Consider the following 18,594-nt stretch of genomic DNA (forward strand, 5'->3'; position numbering starts at 1 on the left):
TCCTCTCCCCAAATGCTCCCTGTGGCTCCACTTGCTCCTTTTCCTAGAAGTTCCCTCTTCTTGTCATTCTTCTTCTTCCCTCTCCTGCCTCCTGCCCTTTCTCACATGGTTTTCATCCCTCTCCCCTTGACCCCACTCCTTCTCACCTCCTTCCTTTTCCTTCCCTGATTTCTGTTCCCTGGACTTCTCCATCACCCCACACAGGTGAACACCAATGGCCTGGTCTCTTTTGAGGAGCCGGTAAACAAATTCACCCCTCGTGCCTTCCCTCTTGTGGATGGCCAGGCATTTGTGGCCCCGTTCTGGGCTGATGTAACCACAGTCGAAAAAGGGCAGGTGTGGTATCGAGAGAGCCGGCACCCCGGGCTGCTTAGCCGTGCCTCCAGAGAGCTGGCCACTGCCTTTCCCAGTTCCTCAGCAACCATTCTTTGCTCTCTGTTTGTGGCTACCTGGGACCACGTCCCCTTCTACGGGTCCCACACCCACCAGGTGAGGAAAGGGAAAGGTGGAGGATGGGGGAGCCAGACATCCAAGGACTAGCATTCTCTTGGTAGAACTTATGCTCCTGAAGTTTCAGAAGGTCCATGGGCCACAGTAGATGAGGAAGGATGGAGAGACAGAGATAATAGAAGAGAGACACAGAGAGACAGGAAAAAAAGGCAGATGGATTGGGAGAGACATTTGCTTGGCAGAAAGAAGGAGTGGGAGAAAAAGACAAGAGAAAGTAACAGAGAAACAGAAATAGGCAAAAGTGAATGGTTGAGACTAGAATGGGGTATAAAGCTAGGCAATCTTTGTGGGAGTGTAGAGAAGACACTGTCTCATTACTCCCACTATAGACCCTCCCTCCCTAGATCTCATCCGCAGAATCCTTTTTATTCTTCCAGCAGACGCTCTATGGACTCCACCTATAAACACACCATTCCCTCTTCTCACAGGTGAACACCTTCCAGGCAGTGTTGGCTTCAGGCACCAATGCTTCTTATGTCCTTCTGCGTTATGGGGACATACAGTGGACAACAGGAGTGATCAATGGAGGGAACCCCACCAACGGCCTGGGAGGAACCCCGGCACAGGTGGAGGTCGAGGGATTGAGCAAAGGAGGGGGAGGTGGGGAGAGGTCTTCGGGGTTCTTTTGAAGGCATGTGCCCTCCACCCAAAGGTTCCCAGAGGAGTGGTGACCTTCAGCTGGGGGAGCATTTAGCCCGAGCTCATTCCCTCACCTGGATCACCTCCCCCAGGCTGGTTTGAACAGTGGCACAGCCCGGGACTATTTCAACCTTCCTGGCTCTAGGACGTCTGCCATCATCCATATAGCGTCCACCAGCAATGTGGGGATTCCGGGGCTGTGGGCTTTCCAAACAGACAAGTTCACAGTCCCAAGTGGCTGCATCTACAAGGGTGAGTGACCTAGCCCTCCCAGCCCATGCTGCCCTAGCTCCATTCCTCTCAGGAACCCAGATGATCCATCCTCAATGCTTGCCCCAAGACCACTGTTGTCCAGTCCCCCAGTCCTGTTGCCCTCAGGGACCCAAAGGTCCAAGTGCCCCATCCCACTGCCTTTCTTCAGCCCAATTCTTGCCCATTGCTGCCACCTTCTGGAATAGCAGTACGTGTGGATACCGGTGCAAATGCCTAACTGACCAGAAAGTTCAATGCTGGCCCGAACCATGCCAGGGGGAACAGCAGTGCCGGGTCTCCTACCCCTTCTTCTACTGCCAGGCCCGCCAGGGGCCCTTGTGCCAGCTGGGGCCCAATGGGCACCTACGTACGTTCTCTGGGCACCTGCTCCGCCTCCGGCCCTGCACATACATACTGGCCCAGGCCCCTGGCAACGTGACTGGCTTCCAAGTCATGGTGGAGAGCAGAAGAATGAGCCAGACATCAAGGTTCCAGCTGCGGCTCCTGGCCCATGGCCAGGAGGTTGTGGTGCCAAGTAGCACAATGGGTCACGTGCTGGTGAGTCTGAACTTGGGGACCGTGGAAAAGGGAGGAGAACCAGAAAAAGTTAATCAGGAGGTGGCTGGGTTTCCCTTCAGTAGGAGTCTTGACGTACTGGTGGGAGTTCACTGGGCGATCACTCATCATCTTTGCCAGAGTGGGGATTCTCATGCAGGCATGGGCTAGATTGAATGGTCACTGAATAGTTCCCCATGATTCTGAGATGCTCCTAATTAATAATGATATTAAAATAATGATAACCCACACTTACATAGCAATTTAAAGTAAGCTTGGCAAACCCTAGAGCACTTCTTAAAGTTTTATAAAATACGGTGCTTGAGACAACCCTGTGAGATAGATTAAGCAACTGATACACACACAGGCCTGTCTTGAGTCTCGTGGGAAGGCTGATGGGACACAACCCCTGTCATCAGGGAGCCCTGGGTGTCATAGGGAGACATATACATTGCTCCTGCCCTGTCCATAAGGGCAGCCACAAAACTACCCTTGGAAGCTTTGGCTTGGAGGGTGGAAAATGTGAGATGACAGAGTTAGGTTTCCCCAAACACCTTAACAAGCTAGAACATTGAGCTAAATCTAACAAGATGGGGGGTAGCTAGGTGGTACAGTGAAAGAGGTCTAGCCTTGGAGTCAGGAGGACCTGAGTTCAAATCCTGCCTCAGAAATGTGACCCTGGGCAAGTCACTTAACCCCACTGCCTAGCCAAAAACAAAACAAAACAACAACAAAAAAAATAAATCTAACAAGATGAAATTTAGTAAACGTAAAGTCTTATACTTGGGCTCAGAAAATCAATTTCACAAGTACTGGGTTGGACAACAATTTGTCTAAAAAATCGGGGCGAGTGGAGCGTGGTTGGTGGATTGTGAACTCATTATGAGTCAACTGGGTGATGTAACCGCCAGGAAATCAAATGTGATTTGGTGCTACATTGATTGTGGTCTGGGTTCTAGGAACAGCCAGTTCGTGGTCCCTCTGTCTTCTGCCCTGATCAGACCCCATTTGGAGTACTGTGTTTAGTTAGGGGTGCCACAGTTTAAGGTGGACTCTGTTAAGTTCACAAGCATTCAGAGGCGGGCAACTGGGTGGGTGAAGAGCTGAGGGTCCCAGCCCTATAAGGATCTGTTGAAGGAAATGGGGTGTTTAGCCCAGAGAAGAGAAGGTGCAGGGGGCTCAGAACAGCTGCCTTTGATGTATTTGAAAGTTAGCACATAGCAGGATTGATTAGACTGATCGGGTTTGGCCAGAACCAGGAGCCATGCATGGATGGAAGTCACAGAGGCAAATTTATAAAATGATAACAGCAACAGTAACAATGCTTTAAGGTCTGCAAAACCCTTTACAAAGATTTGAGACTCATAACCACTCTGAGAGGTAGGTGTTATTATTATTCCCATCTTACAGATGAGGAAACTGAGGCAGGTAGCAGGTAGGCTTGAGGTCAGGAAAAAGCTTCCTTCCTAATGGTCCAGAAGCAGACTGGGCTGCCTCCAGAAGGAGTGAGCTCCCCTTTCTTGGAGGTCTTCGAATAACAGCTGGACGGTCGCTTGTTGGGTATGGGACAGTGGGGCTTCCTTTCAGGGATGAGTTGGCCTAGTGGTTGCTGAAATACCTTCAAACAAATTCTGTGGTCCTGATGGTAGGGGTCTCGTGGGGGGGCGGTCAGGTTGGGGAGTAGGAAATGGGTGGGATATATATGGAGGGTGAATGGGAGGTGTGGAGGATGGAGAGTAGAGCGGCAAGATGGGACTCAGATGCGGAACCTGGGTCTCTCCAAGGAAGAGAGCTCTTCGTTCATTTCTTTTTCTTGATGTCTTTAAGACCCCATTTGCCTTTCTGACTCGTCTGTGTCCCTGAGCGCAATCTTCTGCTGGAGCTGAGAGGCCCGCTGCCCCTTTCTTCCTGTCTCCTAGGTGAATGGCCTCCGTTTCCCCGTGCCCATACAGCTGCTCCAGGGGAATGTCACCGCCCATGTCAGTGGCTTTGCCACCTACCTCACTACCAACTTTGGCCTGGAGCTGTGGATGCAGGAGGGGCGCCTAGCGCTCACTGTGCCGGCCACCCTGGGCAGCACTGTGCAGGGACTGTGTGGGGCAGAGGCCTTGACCCCTTTAGGGACCCCACAGTGGGAGCCCTCCCTTTTGGTTGCCAGATGGCAAACGGCGGAGTCATGTGGACGTGGACCCCTGAGCTGTCCCCCAGATAAGGCAGCCTTGTACACAGGCCGTGAGGCTTGTGGCCTGCTGGAGGCATCCCCAGGGCCTTTTACTGCCTGTGCACAAATTCTCTCCCCAAGGCCTTTTGTGGAAAGCTGTGCTGAGGAGCTGTGTATTGCTAAAGGAGAGCCCCTTGTTCTCTGCCAGGCCCTGGCTGCTTACGCTCAAAGCTGCCAGGCTGCCAACCTCACCGTGGGCACCTGGAAGAGCCGAACCTTCTGTGGTGAGAAAACAAGGGTTAGGAACCATCATCTAAGAGATGGGCATTACTGGGGGGGTCAGTGGTCTTCAAGGCCCATCTATCTCCCCCATATTTGGCCAGGTCTGACACCCAGCGCCATATGACTGAGGCCAAGTCATTAGCCCCAACGTACTGGGTTGGACAACAATTTATCTGAAAAAGATCTAGAGGATGGAGGAGTGTGGTTAGTGGACTGCAAACTCCTTATGAGTCAACAGGGGTGATGCAGTAGCTAGGAAATAGAATGTGATTTGGGGCTACATTCATTGCGATATGGGTTCTAGGAAAAGCGAGGCCATGGTTGCTTTGTCCTCTGTCCTGATCAGACCCCATTTGGAGTACTGTGTTTAGTTTTGGGGTGCCAGGGTTTAAGATAAACTAGCAAGGGCCTTGATGCCTCAAAGACCCTCAGCCTTAACCCCCACATGAATATCAACTATCATTGTTATTATTTATGATGAATTATTATTATCTCCCTCAGTCTCTGCCTCCCTATGTCTTTGAATCCCTCTTCCTTCTCTCACCAAAGTCTGCTTCCCCCCTTCTCAGTTCCTCTGCTTTGTCTCCTAAGTGATTCATGTCTTTCCCCTCTGACCTCCAGACATCTCCTGCCCAGAGAACAGCCACTATGAGGCCTGTACCAGTCCCTGCGGGGCCAGCTGCATGGATTCCTTGGCTCCACTGTTCTGCAAGGGACCGTGTCGGGAGGGATGTGCCTGTGATGTTGGACACCTCCTCAGTGGTGGCGCCTGCATCCCCCAGACCCTCTGTGGCTGCTCTCTCCATGGCCGCTACTTCCCACTGGGGGCCCAAGTGCTCAGTGATAGCTGCAGGCAGAAATGTACATGTGAGGGTCCTGGACAGCCGGTACACTGTCACCCTCATGCTTGCAAGGTTGGAGAAATGTGTAAGGTGCAGGACGGAGTCTGGGGCTGCGTCCCTGGGGGCAACGGTAGCATCTGGGTGTCAGGTGACCCCCATTACCGAACCTTCGATGGGGTGGCCTTCACAGCCCAGGGTGCATGCCACTACACACTGACACGGAGTTGCCGGGCCCGGAGGTGGCCCCCTGCGTTTTCCGTGCATGTGCACAACGAACACCTTAGCTCCATCGCCGTGGCTTGGACAAGGCAGGTTGAGGTGAACGTGAATGGGGAGCAAATTGTGATGGCTGCCAAAGCCCCAGGAAAGATACAGGTGAGTGTGGACCAAGCAGGAGCCTGGCTATCAGGCAGGTACAACTCTGGGCTGGCCAGGTCATTGGGCAGTGTGCAGAGTTTTAGGAGTTATTGACTTTGCTCTCCTTCACACCTAAAGAGGCTCCCTCACAGACAGTATCCCCATTAGCCCCTAGTGAACCTGCCCATTTCTGGCCCTTCCTCCGAGAATGATTTTGCAAAAGGGTTGAGTTTTCAAGGGGGCTGCCCATTAGCTCCCACACCTGCTAGAGATTCAGAGTGTTGTTCTATCCAGAAGCTTGGATCAGCCACACCCTCCACACTGTCCTCCCACTACCACTGTGTGCAGACATTAGAGGGATTCAGGGGAGCACAGACATCTTGGTCTAAGAGGGAGCCCTCTCACACCACATGGAAGAGATACCGTCTCTGTTCCTGGAGAGTTTTCAGCTGATTGAAAGAAACCAAAGCAGATGCACTAGAGGTCAGGGGTTGGATTGTAGCTGGTCCAGGGGAGGGGGAGACCCTACAGGTCTGACATTCTTCCTGTACCCCAGGTAAATGGATTTCAGAGGAATTTGCCCCTGCACCTGGCCGGGGGGCATACCCACGTCTACTTCAGCGGCTCAGGGGCTGTGCTGTGGACAGACGTCGGTCTCTTGGTCTCCTACGATTGGCGACACTATGTCTCTGTCATGGTGCCTGAGACCTACGCGGGTTCCCTGTGTGGTCTGGGTGGGGATTTCAATGGGAACCCTGAGGACGACTTTCGAGGTCCTGATGGCACAATTCTCCCTGATGCCCATGCCTTCATAGAGAGCTGGAAGGACCCTGGGTCCCCTGTCCACTGCTCAGCCATGGGCCCGATACCCCAATGTACACCAGAAAGAGAGGCCCAGTATAGGTCCCAGGATTTTTGTGGCTTGCTCGGTTACCGGGATGGGCCCTTCCGTGCCTGCGATGAGGTAGATGAGGCCCAGATTCATGTGGAGAACTGTGTGCATGATCTCTGTGCCTCAGAGATGGCCCAGATTCCCCTGTGTGAGGTGCTCCGAAGCTACGCTCAGCAGTGTCAGCGACACAGACTCCCTATCCAAGCTTGGAGACATCGGGTGGGCTGTGGTGAGTGATAGATAGTGTAGTGAGTCCTAGAGCCCTCTTACACTGCCCTCCCCTGCTTCCCAGAGGCCTCTCATCTTTTCCCTCTGGCTTTCATTGTTTCTTTCTCTCCATCCCGATACCCCCACCCTCCAAATGATTGTTAACCAAAGCATAAGAAATCTAAAAGTCAACTACTTCTTCCTTAGACGATATCACGTTATATACCTGTGATGTCCCATTTTTCCAAGTACTTTCACACGCAATGTCTGATGACTTAATTAAATACCCCGGGAAGGGATTAAAGAAAATAGCCCAGGAGAAGCCCTCTTAGCCCAGATTCATCACAAGCCAAAGTGGAGAGTTATACTATTAGAAATCTGGAGAGAACTGTCCTGAGCTGTATTTAATTCCAGTAGGAAAGACAAATTCTATCCCCATCGATGAGAAGACAGAAACTGAGGCACAGAAATGAAGGACTTTTGCCCAAGGCCATGCCCGGCATACAGTAGGAACTTAATAAATGTTTACTGACTGCTAGTGTGTAGTGGGAAGAAGACTGTTGCCTCCATCTCTCAGGCCAGGGCTCTCTGTCCACTACAATCTTCCACTGCCTCATGTGCAATGCACTCAGTGATGGTCTAGTGGAAAAAGACCCGAACTGGGGGGTCAGATAACCAGCATGGTGTTCACCACCATTACCCTTGTGACACTGGGCGTCTCCGGGGTCTTGGTTCTCTCCCTGTAAAATAAGGAAGTTGAAGCAGATGGCCGCTGAGATCCATTGCAGATGCAAGTCCCATGATCCTCCAGGATTTCCTCAGTTTGGTTCAATTCAACACACGTTGGCGGACCCTACCTCAGCTGACGTGGGCACATTTTTTTAGGTAGCGAGTACTCATTCTGCCCTCAGCCGTGTCAGGGAACAAACACTGTGGTGGCACGAACCCCAAAGATGTGGCTTTGGAATCTTTCACCCCTCTCTCTCCTAGCCCACTGGTGTGGGGATTGAGCATCAACCCCAACTCCGTAGGAACCTCAGTGGTGACTGGCTGTGAGCCTGTGATACCTGCCCAGTCTATCCCCTTTCAGTTAACCTGTCACCAGCACCAGCTTAGCCCATGGGATACGACTAGAACACATAAAGCTGGGTGGGTGCTTCTGCTGGATGAATGAATGGATATGGGTGACCCTTGCTTTATGCAACTGTAGCTTCCTGAGGAAGCTGAGGGTAAAGCAGATGCTTCCACCAAAGCCCACATTCTAGAATGAAGGGCCGCTCCTGGAGGCTAGAAGAAATACACTGATAATAAGCCAAAGGAAGACTCACTTTACAGGTAGGGGAGTAAATGTAGGGGAAAGGCTAGAATTAAAAACAAGTTCAAGAGGAGGTTGGGGTTTAGAGAAATTCCTGAATGTATCTATCCATGATGAGTCTTCCAGAATAAGCTATGGGAGAGTCCGAAATTCCTAAGATTCATTGTCTGATTAAATTGGAAGAATGTAGGCTGAATCCTTCATTTTACGGGTGAAGAATCTAGGGCCCAGAATATCATTAGTGACTTTCCCAGTCCCCCTTTTAATGCTGATACCTTTGCTCTGACACGACCCCCAATTTATCCTCTCTATATCTTGTTTCTGCATAGTTATTTGCCTATAGTCTCCCCATTAGACCTCAAGCTCCTTGAGGGCAGGGCCTATCTTTTGCCTTTTTTTGTATTCCCAGAGCCTAACACAATGCCTGGCACATAGCAGGTGCTTAATAAGTGTTTGTTGACTGACTTACTTCTCCAGTAAGAAGCAGAGCTGGTTGTTGATCTTCTCAGTCTAAGACTAGAGTCCTTTTAATTATCTGGTAAACATAGTATCCCTCAACTTTCCCTTCAGGTTTCCCCCAGGATCTTGGGCAGGTCTGGTCCCAGGAGTATTTCTCATGTTCTAATGTCCACCAATCTATCTTCCAGAGATGGCCTGTCCTACCCACAGCCACTATGAGCTCTGTGGATCCTCTTGCCCTGACTCTTGTGCTGAGCCCAATCTGACTGCCAGCTGCCAGACACCTTGCCAAGAGGGCTGCCAGTGTGACCAGGGCTTCGTGCTGAGTGGCACTGACTGTGTGCCCCCAGCTCAGTGTGGCTGCACCTTGGAGGGCAGATACTACCTGGCTGGGGAGACCTTCTGGGAAGGGGAAGACTGCCAACGTTTCTGTCATTGTGATGCCTTCACCCATGAGGTGCACTGTTCCAACTCTTCCTGTGGACCTGGGGAGAGGTGTGGTACCCTGAAGGGCATCTTGGGATGCCACCCGCTTGTCCCCAGTACCTGCCAGATATTAGGACAATCACAGTACATCACCTTTGATGGGAAGACTTATGACTTCCCGGGCACCTGCAAATACATCTTCTCTGAGCTATGTGGTTCCTTGGAGTCCCTGCCTTTCTTCAGAGTGGAGGTTAAGAAGGAGTATAGATCAAACACCCCCATATCTGTGTTCTCAGAGGTGCTCGTCCTGATCAATGGAACCGAGATCCATCTTCGTAGAAAAAACCCAGGTCTGATTGAGGTAGGTCTGTCTTAAAAAATCCTCAATGGATACTCTACAGCTAGACTCACCAATATCTACTTTACACTATCCCTGAGGCAATTGTACCCTCCCCACCCATTTCTCTGGCTTGTCATCTGTTTCCACAGGTGAATGGAGAAATTCTGCTACTCCCTCTGAGCCTCAATTCCGGGGGCATCATCTTGTATGCAAATGGGTTCTACTTGACGCTATGGACAGATTTTGGGCTAATGCTCAGTTCTGACCTGGCCTACAGCCTCTTCCTCTCCCTGCCCCCCGACTATGAAGGCAACACCTGTGGACTGTGTGGAAACTTTAGTTGGAATGCTAAGGATAAGCTCCAGCCCCAGAAGGGCTCCCTAAGGGGAGAACTTGTTGGCAACTTGGCTTCCAAGTGGAAAACTGAGGACTGTGAAGATCACTGTGCTGGTGACAGCTGCCTAGTCTGCACGAAACAAGAGCAGCTTACCCAAGGAAAGGCCCGGTGCTGGATCCTCCAAGATCCCCGGGGACCATTCTCTGCCTGCCATGCTGAGATCGACCCAGAACCTTACATGGCCAGCTGTGCCAATGACCTGTGCTTCTCCGTGGACAACAGCACCGTTCTCTGTCTCTCCATCCAGGCATATGCTGCTGCTTGTCAGAGAGCAAACATTACCATTGGCCCCTGGAGGAACTCCTCCTTCTGCGGTGAGTCAGTCCTGATCTTACAATATCTTGTACATCGCAGGTGTTACATCAGGACTGGTTGAATTGAATTGGCGCCAAGCAGTTTCCAATGGGATTGTCAGAGTGAGTGTTTAGAAGTGTTGAATCTTTTTTTGTTTTTTCCTCCCTAAAAACATTTTAAAAGAGCCAGACCTAATATTTTTGCCTCTCAGACGTTCAGAAATCATAGAGAATAGAACTGGTTCTGAGAGGCTTGTCCACGGTTCCATAGCTCATGGCAAAATTGGGATACTGAGATAGAACACCACTCATTCGTTCATTCCACAAGTTTTTACTTCTGCCCACACCAAGTATAAATATCTGTTCTAAGCTAAGCATTATGAGGAAAAGGAAAGGAAACAAAATGAGTAGTACCCATGGTTCTGGTTATCAGAACCTTTATCATCTTGCTGTAGAGACAAGATTTTCTTGTATGATCTAACAAAAGGGTCCATGGTCTCCCATGTGTGGGTATCATCTTCAGAGATACAGATGTAAAGCCTAGCTATCTTGATCTGCAGGCTACTCTTCTCTGAGCTCCCCCATAACAACAGATCAGCCATCACACAGCCAAGATTGGGATCAGAAGGACATAAATGCTAAGGAAATTTGGAAGGGAAGGCTAAGTCACTACGGTACTGCTAGACCCAGGAAGTCTTTGTTGGTGTTATTGTTCAGCCATTGCCATCATGTCCAGCTCTTTATGACTGGATCTGGGGTTTTCTTGGCAAAGACACCAGAGTGGGTTGTCCTTTTTTTCTCCAGCTCATTTTACAGATAAGGAAACTGAGGCAAACAGGTTTAAGTGACTTGTCCAGGGTCACGCAGCTAATAAATGTCTGAGGTCACATTTGAACTCAGGTCTTCCTGACTCCAGGCCTGGCACTCGATCCATAGCACCATCTAGCTGTAATCTTTATGCAGTTAGGCTTTGAAAGACAGAAAAGATTTGGAAGAGAAGCACATAGTTCTGGGGATAGTGAGAAGACCCTTCTGGTTGGGAGAGAGGAGATACTTATTTAACCTCATCCCTTGAACAGAGGATGGGGGAAAAGTCAGCCAGGTAGGATGCAGACGTATTATGAATAGCCTTGAATCACAGATTGAGAGGTCTAGATTTGACCTGAGAGGCAGCAGGACGCCACCATAGGTTTCTGAGCTGGGGGATGCCACGGCCAAAGTGGGATTTTAGGGAGGTTAGTTTGGCAGTGTGTGCAGGATGGACTGGAGTGGGCCAGGTTGGCTGTGCCATGGACCAGCTGGGGTCCCTCACCTCCGTGCGGTTTCTCCCCTTCCCAGCCCCTGCATGTCCGGCGCACAGCGATTATCACCTCTGCCAGGTCCCCCACAAGGTTAGGTTCTGTGCTTCGGTTCCACTGCCTCTGTCTGCGAGCTCGGTTTGCTCTGAGGGCTGTACCTGCTACGATGGCTACCTGTGGAGTGGGGACAGGTGTGTTCGACCGGATCAGTGTGGCTGTGAGCATGAGGGACGCTATCACAAGGTCAGTATGGAATCCAGAGAAAGGCACGATAGCCAGACTGGCAGAAGGGATGGCATAGAGGCAAGGTGCAATACATTGGGGAAGGGCTGCATGTGGACTCAAAGGACACGGCCTGAAACTTTGATTAACAACAACAATAATAGCAATTATTATTATTATTATTATTATAATTTGTATAGCACTTGAAGGTTTACAAAGTGCTTTACAGGTATTATCTCTTTTGATCCTCACCACAATCCTGACACATAGGTACTATTATTATCCCCATTTTACAGGTAAGAAAACTGAGGCAGGAAGAGGTTAAAGTGACTTGTCCGGGATGACAGTGTCTGAGACAGGATCAGAACTTAGAGTTTCCTTACTCAAGGTCCAGTGTTCTACCCACTGAGCCACCTAATGGCCTCTAGTTCTGTCTTGGCTTCTTCCTATATGTGTGACCTTGGAAAAGTCACTTAATTTGATGGGACCTCATTATCATCTGTAAAATGAGTCAGTAGGACTAGGTAACATCTGAGGTGCCTTCCAAATCCATTCTCAGTTTCACTCCTTCTTCTCTCCCTTCATATGAGAAGTCTGACCCCTGCTTCCGTTCCTTTCCCTCACCACTCCCAATAGCTGGGGTCAGCACCAAGGCTCGTCTACCAGAGGAATCTCTCTGATGGGGTCCTGAGGAGCAGGCTGGGGGAGGTCACCGTTGTCCTCACAGGTTCAGGCGGTCTCACAACATTCCAGTCCTGCTTCCAAGAAAAACCAGTAATTTATCTTTAAAAAAAAAAAACAAAAACAAAAACAAAAAAACAACCTTTTTGAGTCTCAGTGTATGTGACCTTTCAACGGAATGCCTTCCACAGGTTTTCTCCCCATGGTGTAATGTAGGACTTTGTTGATCTGTCTTAATGTTTTCTTCCAGCATAGGAGGGCATCAAGATAGCTAATGAACATGCCTGGGTCTCCTTTATTTGGCCCCTCCCAGACTCCAGGGATATTAAGCCTATACTCACTAGGCTTTTTCTCTCCAATCTGATAAAGCATCTTTTTAAATCTGTCCTGGTTCAGCTTCATCTCAGTCTACCCCACATGTCTAGACAGAAGTCCATCCCCAGCCTCTCCCAACCAGGAGGGACCAGGTACTAGTGACTGCATTCCCTACCCCAACCTACCCCTCTCCCTTCACCTACACCTCCCTGCTAGGTCGGAGAGTTGGTCTGGCTTTCTCACTGCACCCGCCGCTGCAGCTGTGATGCTCCTGGTCAATTCCGATGTGCTCCAGCCCAGTGTCCTGAAGGGGAGACATGTGCCCTGCGGGCTGGACGGCTGGGCTGTCAGAACCCCATGGGCATCTGCACGGCCACTGGGGATCCTCACTACTTCACATTTGATGGAGTGGTTGCTCACTTCCAAGGCACCTGCGTCTATAAATTGACCCACACGTGTAAGGAAGCCTCTCCTCCTGGGGGCCTTTCCTTCCGAGTGGAGGCTACCAACAGAAACTTCCGCAGCCGTAAAGTCTCCTTTGTGACCCATGTGGAGGTGTGGCTCAGTAACCAGGACTTCAAGGCCCATGTGGTCTTGGAACGTGGCCAACCAGTCAAGGTGAGTAGGGATTGAAAGAGGAGAAAATTGATGGGAAATGGGCCCCCTTTATCAGGGAGAACTTACCTAAAACCCAATAATATAGCCAATCTCAGTCCCAATTCTGCTATCAGCTTTCATCCTCATACTAGATTGAGTCTGTCCTTAAATTAGATTCTTTTTTTTTTTTTTTAAGGCAATTGGGGTTAAGTGACTTGCCCAGGGTCACACAGCTAGTAAGTGTCAAGTGTTTGGTCTGAGTCCAGATTTGAACTCAGGTTCTCCTGACTTCAGGGTCGGTGCTCTATCCACTGTGCCACCTAGTTGCCCCCCTAGATTCTATTTCTAATACTGACACTAATCCTTCATCTGAATTTTAACACTCCCTGGATTAGACTTTTTTTTTCTTTTTTTGCCTCAGAGGGCAGAACTGGGCACAACAAGTAAAAACTGTAGAGAGGCAGGTTTTGGTCAGATATAAGGAGAAATTTCCTAACAATTCGAATCAGTTGTGTTGGGAGAGACGGGCACCTACTTGGGGAATTCAAGCACAGGCTTGATGCCCATTTGCTCAGGCTTTCATAGAAGGGACTCTTGCTCAGTTACAGGATAAACCAGGTGGTCTTAGGCTCCCTCTAATTCTGAATCCCTGTGATTCTAAATAGACAAAAGCTAGGCTGGAAACTCAACTCTTCATGATCTAGATGAACAGGGTCATAATTAGTCCAGAAGTCATTTCTATCTGGCTTTAGGCTGTTTTGAAGTATTTCAGGGAAACATATTTATTTTTCTTATTACTTTGGGGAAGACAGACACCTTTAAAATAATCCTGAACCTGATAAATTCACAGATTGGTGGCTGAAGAAGGTGACCCAGATATGTGCTGGTCAGAGGGATAAGAAGCAGTCTGCCAAAAATGAAAATATGCCAGAGATAATCTATTATAAATGGTAGCCATTATTATTACTAGCTAACAAGAATATGTTAGGAGCCTGTAGAAAGCTGTGAGGCAAGTGAAAGGAACTGAAATGGCCTGGCTTATAGAAAAGGGTGATGGGGACTCCCCTTTCTAGGGGAAAACATAGAGAATGAAATATTTAAAAATTGCCACAGATTGGATTTCACCAGATACAGAAGGAGGGCTGGGATGCCTCCTTCCCTAGGGATGCCCCAGTGTAGAAAGCACCTTCTCATTCTAGGCATCAGATGAGGAGTCCTATTCAGAAGTGTTGAAGATATGCTAACCCAAAGACCTTGATCCTTAGATTGGGTCTATCCCTCTCTTATCAGGTGAATGGGCACACAGTCGCTCTGCCAGTGCAGCTGGGGCCCCAGGCGAGGGTGCAGGAGGAGCAGGGCCTGTCACTGCTCAGCGTAGGAGAGGAGCTCGAGGTCCAGTATAACGGACGGAACACCCTGTTTGTGAGAGTGGGGCCCGGATACAGGGGCCGTCTGTGCGGCATGTGCGGCAACTTCAATGGCGACGAGAGTGATGACAAGATCCTCCCTCATGGGAAGCTCGCTTCCAGTGATGCTGAATTTGGAAACGCCTGGCAGGTGCATCCCAGCCCATCCAGGTGAGACCACTGTCCTCTATCCTCTGCAGGCACAGGGGATGGAGCCGGAGGGGTACCGCTATAAGGCAGGTCTTTGCTTACTGTGCAACTGGCAAGGTCTTAGATCAAGCAGGCAGACTTCAGGGACCAGAGGTATTGAAGATGTGGCCGTGACAGGCATTCAGCTGTTGTTGTTATTTGTCTTTCATTCTCCAAGAGGATCATGACATCAGGCATTCAGTAAACATTTGCTGAATTGATAAATGTCTTCTGCACCTTCATTGGTTCAACCAAGAGCATCTCAAAAGTCAAAGGAAATTAAGCCTTTACTATACGCTGGACAAAGGGTGAGGGAAATGTGTGTGTGAGAGAGACATAAGCCCTGCCCCTTGAGCTTTTAGTCTGGTTACAAATCCCTTCATGGGCCAACCCACATACAGTGAGTGTTCTAGGACAGATGGTGAGGTCTGGGCCCTTTCGTATTACAGGCTGGACAAGGGAGAGAGGAATGTGGCTAGAACAGTGAAGAAAGCTTTCTGGAGGCAAAGGTAATATTTCAAAATGCAAAGAAGGGAAAGGAAGGCACCTCGGGGTGAACCAAAGTCTCAGGAGCGCTGGGGAGGGGGACCAGAGGAAGGTTGCTTTGGCTGGAGCTGAGGCTAGACCCCCTCCTGATCTGCAGCTGCCGGAAAGACTTCATTGGAACAGAGCTCTGTCGTGAGGAGCCCAAGGTGAAGCAACTCTGCGCTGTCCTCTCCAACCGCTCAGGACCCTTTGCGGAGTGCCACTGGCATGAGAAGCCTGACCCTTTCGTGCAGTCCTGTGTATATGACCTATGTCAGTATGGGCCAGGCAATCGAATGCTGTGTGCTGCCCTGGAGGCCTATGCAGAGCTCTGTGCCCTGCGTAGGGTGAGGCTGCCTGACTGGAGAACCGGCCTAGGATGCAGTAAGGACCACTCCCTCCCCCCACCACCAAGAAAAAACAAAAACAACAACAAAAAAAGACCCTCTACCCCCAGCCTCACAATTTCCCCTCATTTTAACCCTAGCTCTATGCCTCATCCCATCATTAACTCAAGCTCTTTTCCTTTTCTTTTTTTTTTTCCGACTAGGCAATGGGGTTAAGTGACTTGCCCAAGGTCACACAGCTAGTACGTGTTATGTGTCTGAGGCTGGGTTTGAACTCAGGTCCTCCTGACTCCAGGGCCGGTGCTTTATCCACTGCACCACCTAGCTATCACTTCCCTTTATTACCCATCTCTCACTCCAAGTCACTTAACCTTTGAGCAAACTGGACTAGAGGGTCTAAGGTCACTTGTAGCTCTAATGTTATATGATTGTTGTTTAGTCAGTTAGTCATATCTGACTCTTCATGGTCCCATCTGGGGTTTTCTTGGCAAAGATACTGGAGTGGTTTGCCGTTTCCTTTTCCAGCTCATTTTACAGATGAGGAAACTGAGGCAAACAGAGTAAAGTGACTTGCCCAGGGTCACACAGCTAGTGTCTTGGCACTCCAGGGCTGGCACTCTATCCGCTGTGCCACCTATCTGCCTTAACTTTATGTGATATTACTCCCAAACCCAGCCCCGACCTTACTGCTAACATCCTCACCTCCAGCTCCCAAGTGCCGCCCTCATCATATCCCTAATCTCAATCCCCTCATTCTCCCCTTTAATCGCCGTTCTGAGCATATGTGCTATATTTGTTTACAGGACAAACTAGGGACTCCTGCTCCCTTCTTGGGGTGGGGAAATCAGTAGGAAAGAGGGGATGGGAAGCTCTATCCTATACCCCAGTTTTTCTTTACCTTTCTTCTCTCCACACTAGATGTTGCTTGCCCACCCAATAGCTATTATGACTTCTGTGGTACCCCATGCCAAGTCACCTGTGCCAACTTCAATACCAGCATCACTTGTACCCATCCATGCATCGCAGGCTGTTTTTGCCAGAAGGGATATGCTCTCGAGAATGGAATCTGTATCCCCCAGGATCACTGTGGATGTGTCCTGAATGGACAATACTACCCTTTGGGGGCTGAGGTGCTACTCACAGACACATGCAGCCAGAAGTGCATATGTCAGGGTCCCGGCCTGGCCATGGAGTGCCGTCCTCATGTCTGTGGGCCCAGAGAAGTGTGCCGTCTACAGGGAGGGGTGCGGGGCTGCTACCCTATCAAGTATGGGACAATGTGGCTCTATGGGGACCCCCACCTCCATACCTTTGATGGGGCTATCTTCAGCTTCCAGGGAGCCTGCCGTGTCACCCTGGTCCAAACTTGTAACACCCACCTCATCCCTTTTGCCATCTGGCTAAAGACTGAGCACCAGCACTCCATGGTGGCCTCATGGGCCAAGCAGGTAGATGTGGATGTAGGTGGACAGAGGTTCTCCCTCCTGGCTGGACAACACAAGACAGTCCAGGTAAGATCCTTCCCAAGTCTTCAGCATGAGGATCAGCCTTCTTTTCTTTCTTTCTTTCTTTCTTTCTTTCTTTCTTTCTTTCTTTCTTTCTTTCTTTCTTTCTTTCTTTCTTTCTTCCTTCCTTCCTTCCTTCCTTCCTTCCTTCCTTCCTTCCTTTCTTTCTTTCTTTCTTTCTTTCGGAGGCAATCAGGGTTAAGTGACTTGCCCAGGGTCACACAGCTAGTAAGTGTCTGAGGCTGGATTTGAACTCAGATCCTCCTGACTCTAGGGCTTCAGACTTCTAGTGTCAGATTCAGAATTAGGCACAAGGAAGGAGAACAGCTTGGGGTGGGGGAGGGTGGCACTCACCAGCCATGAATAATCAATCCACATATGCAACTATTACTATATAGCATTATCAACAACTATTTATTTAATGTTTTAGAGTTTACAGAGAGCACTTTCTCTAAAACAGTGCTGCAGGGACAGATGGCCCATTCTATAGATGGGCAAACTAAGGCTCAGAGAGGCAAAATTCCTTGCCTAGAGTCACATGTATGGAAGTCAGAATCCAGGTCTTCCTGGATCCCCAAGACCAGTACCTTTCTGGGCCACCAGAGCTGCCTCTTTGACTGTGCAGGACTGTTCACAGCTGGGTAGAGAGGAAAGGGCAGCTAGGTGGTGCAGTAGATAGAGCACTGGCCCTGGAGTCAGGAGGACCTGAGCTCAAATCTGGCCTCAGACACTTAACATGTACTAGCTGTGTGACCCTGGGCAAGTCACTTAACCCCATTGCCTAGCCCCCCCCCCAAAAAAAGAGAGGAAAGGGAGAAGACAAGGAATTATTGGGGTTGAAGGTGGCAGGGTCTGGGAAACTGAGCCCACAGCTAGGTGGGAAGGAGGAAGACCTGAGTCCTCTCCTCCCCTATAGGTCAGTTGCCAGGATGGGGAAAGCCTTCAAGAGATGGCCAAAGTATGTTTTGCATGATTTCATATGTGCAAACTATACCAAATTGGTTACCATCTCAAGGAGGGGGGAGGGAGAGAATTTGGGACTCAAAATTAAAAACAAATGAATATTAAAAATTGTTTTACATGTAATTGGGGGAAAAATAAAATATCATTCAGGAGATGGCCAAAGTTAGCCAGAGAAATGCCATTGGGGCAGAGACACTGGGAGATAGTGGGGCATACGGCAGCAGGAGAAGGGGAGACCTTACTTTCCTGGGTCTATGGACCGCCACACGGCTGTGGCTGGAGCCTTTAGATACTCTTCCAAAGGGAGGCCATCTGGGCCTTTTCAGGATGTAGCCTGGGACTGCGCCTCACGTCCCTAAGGAAGTTTCATGGGGATTCTGTGTCCTTTGTCCCCAGCGCTATCATCTCTACATCTGGCCTTTCCTGGTCCCTGACACTCCTCTTCCTCGGTGCCTGAACACCAAGTACTTTCTTCTGCCGCTGATTATAACCAGATTCTTGAGTTGTCATTCCTTTCCTACTTTCCCTCTACTGCTTCTCCACACACTCCTGATTCTGACTTTTATTTCTGAGGCTTACTTACAGGGGAAATGGGAAAATACAATTTTAGGAATAATAC

The sequence above is a fragment of the Vombatus ursinus genome, unplaced genomic scaffold, assembly GCF_900497805.2.
Source record: "Vombatus ursinus unplaced genomic scaffold, bare-nosed wombat genome assembly UNPS02010822.1, whole genome shotgun sequence".
NCBI classification, from domain to species: domain Eukaryota; kingdom Metazoa; phylum Chordata; class Mammalia; order Diprotodontia; family Vombatidae; genus Vombatus; species Vombatus ursinus.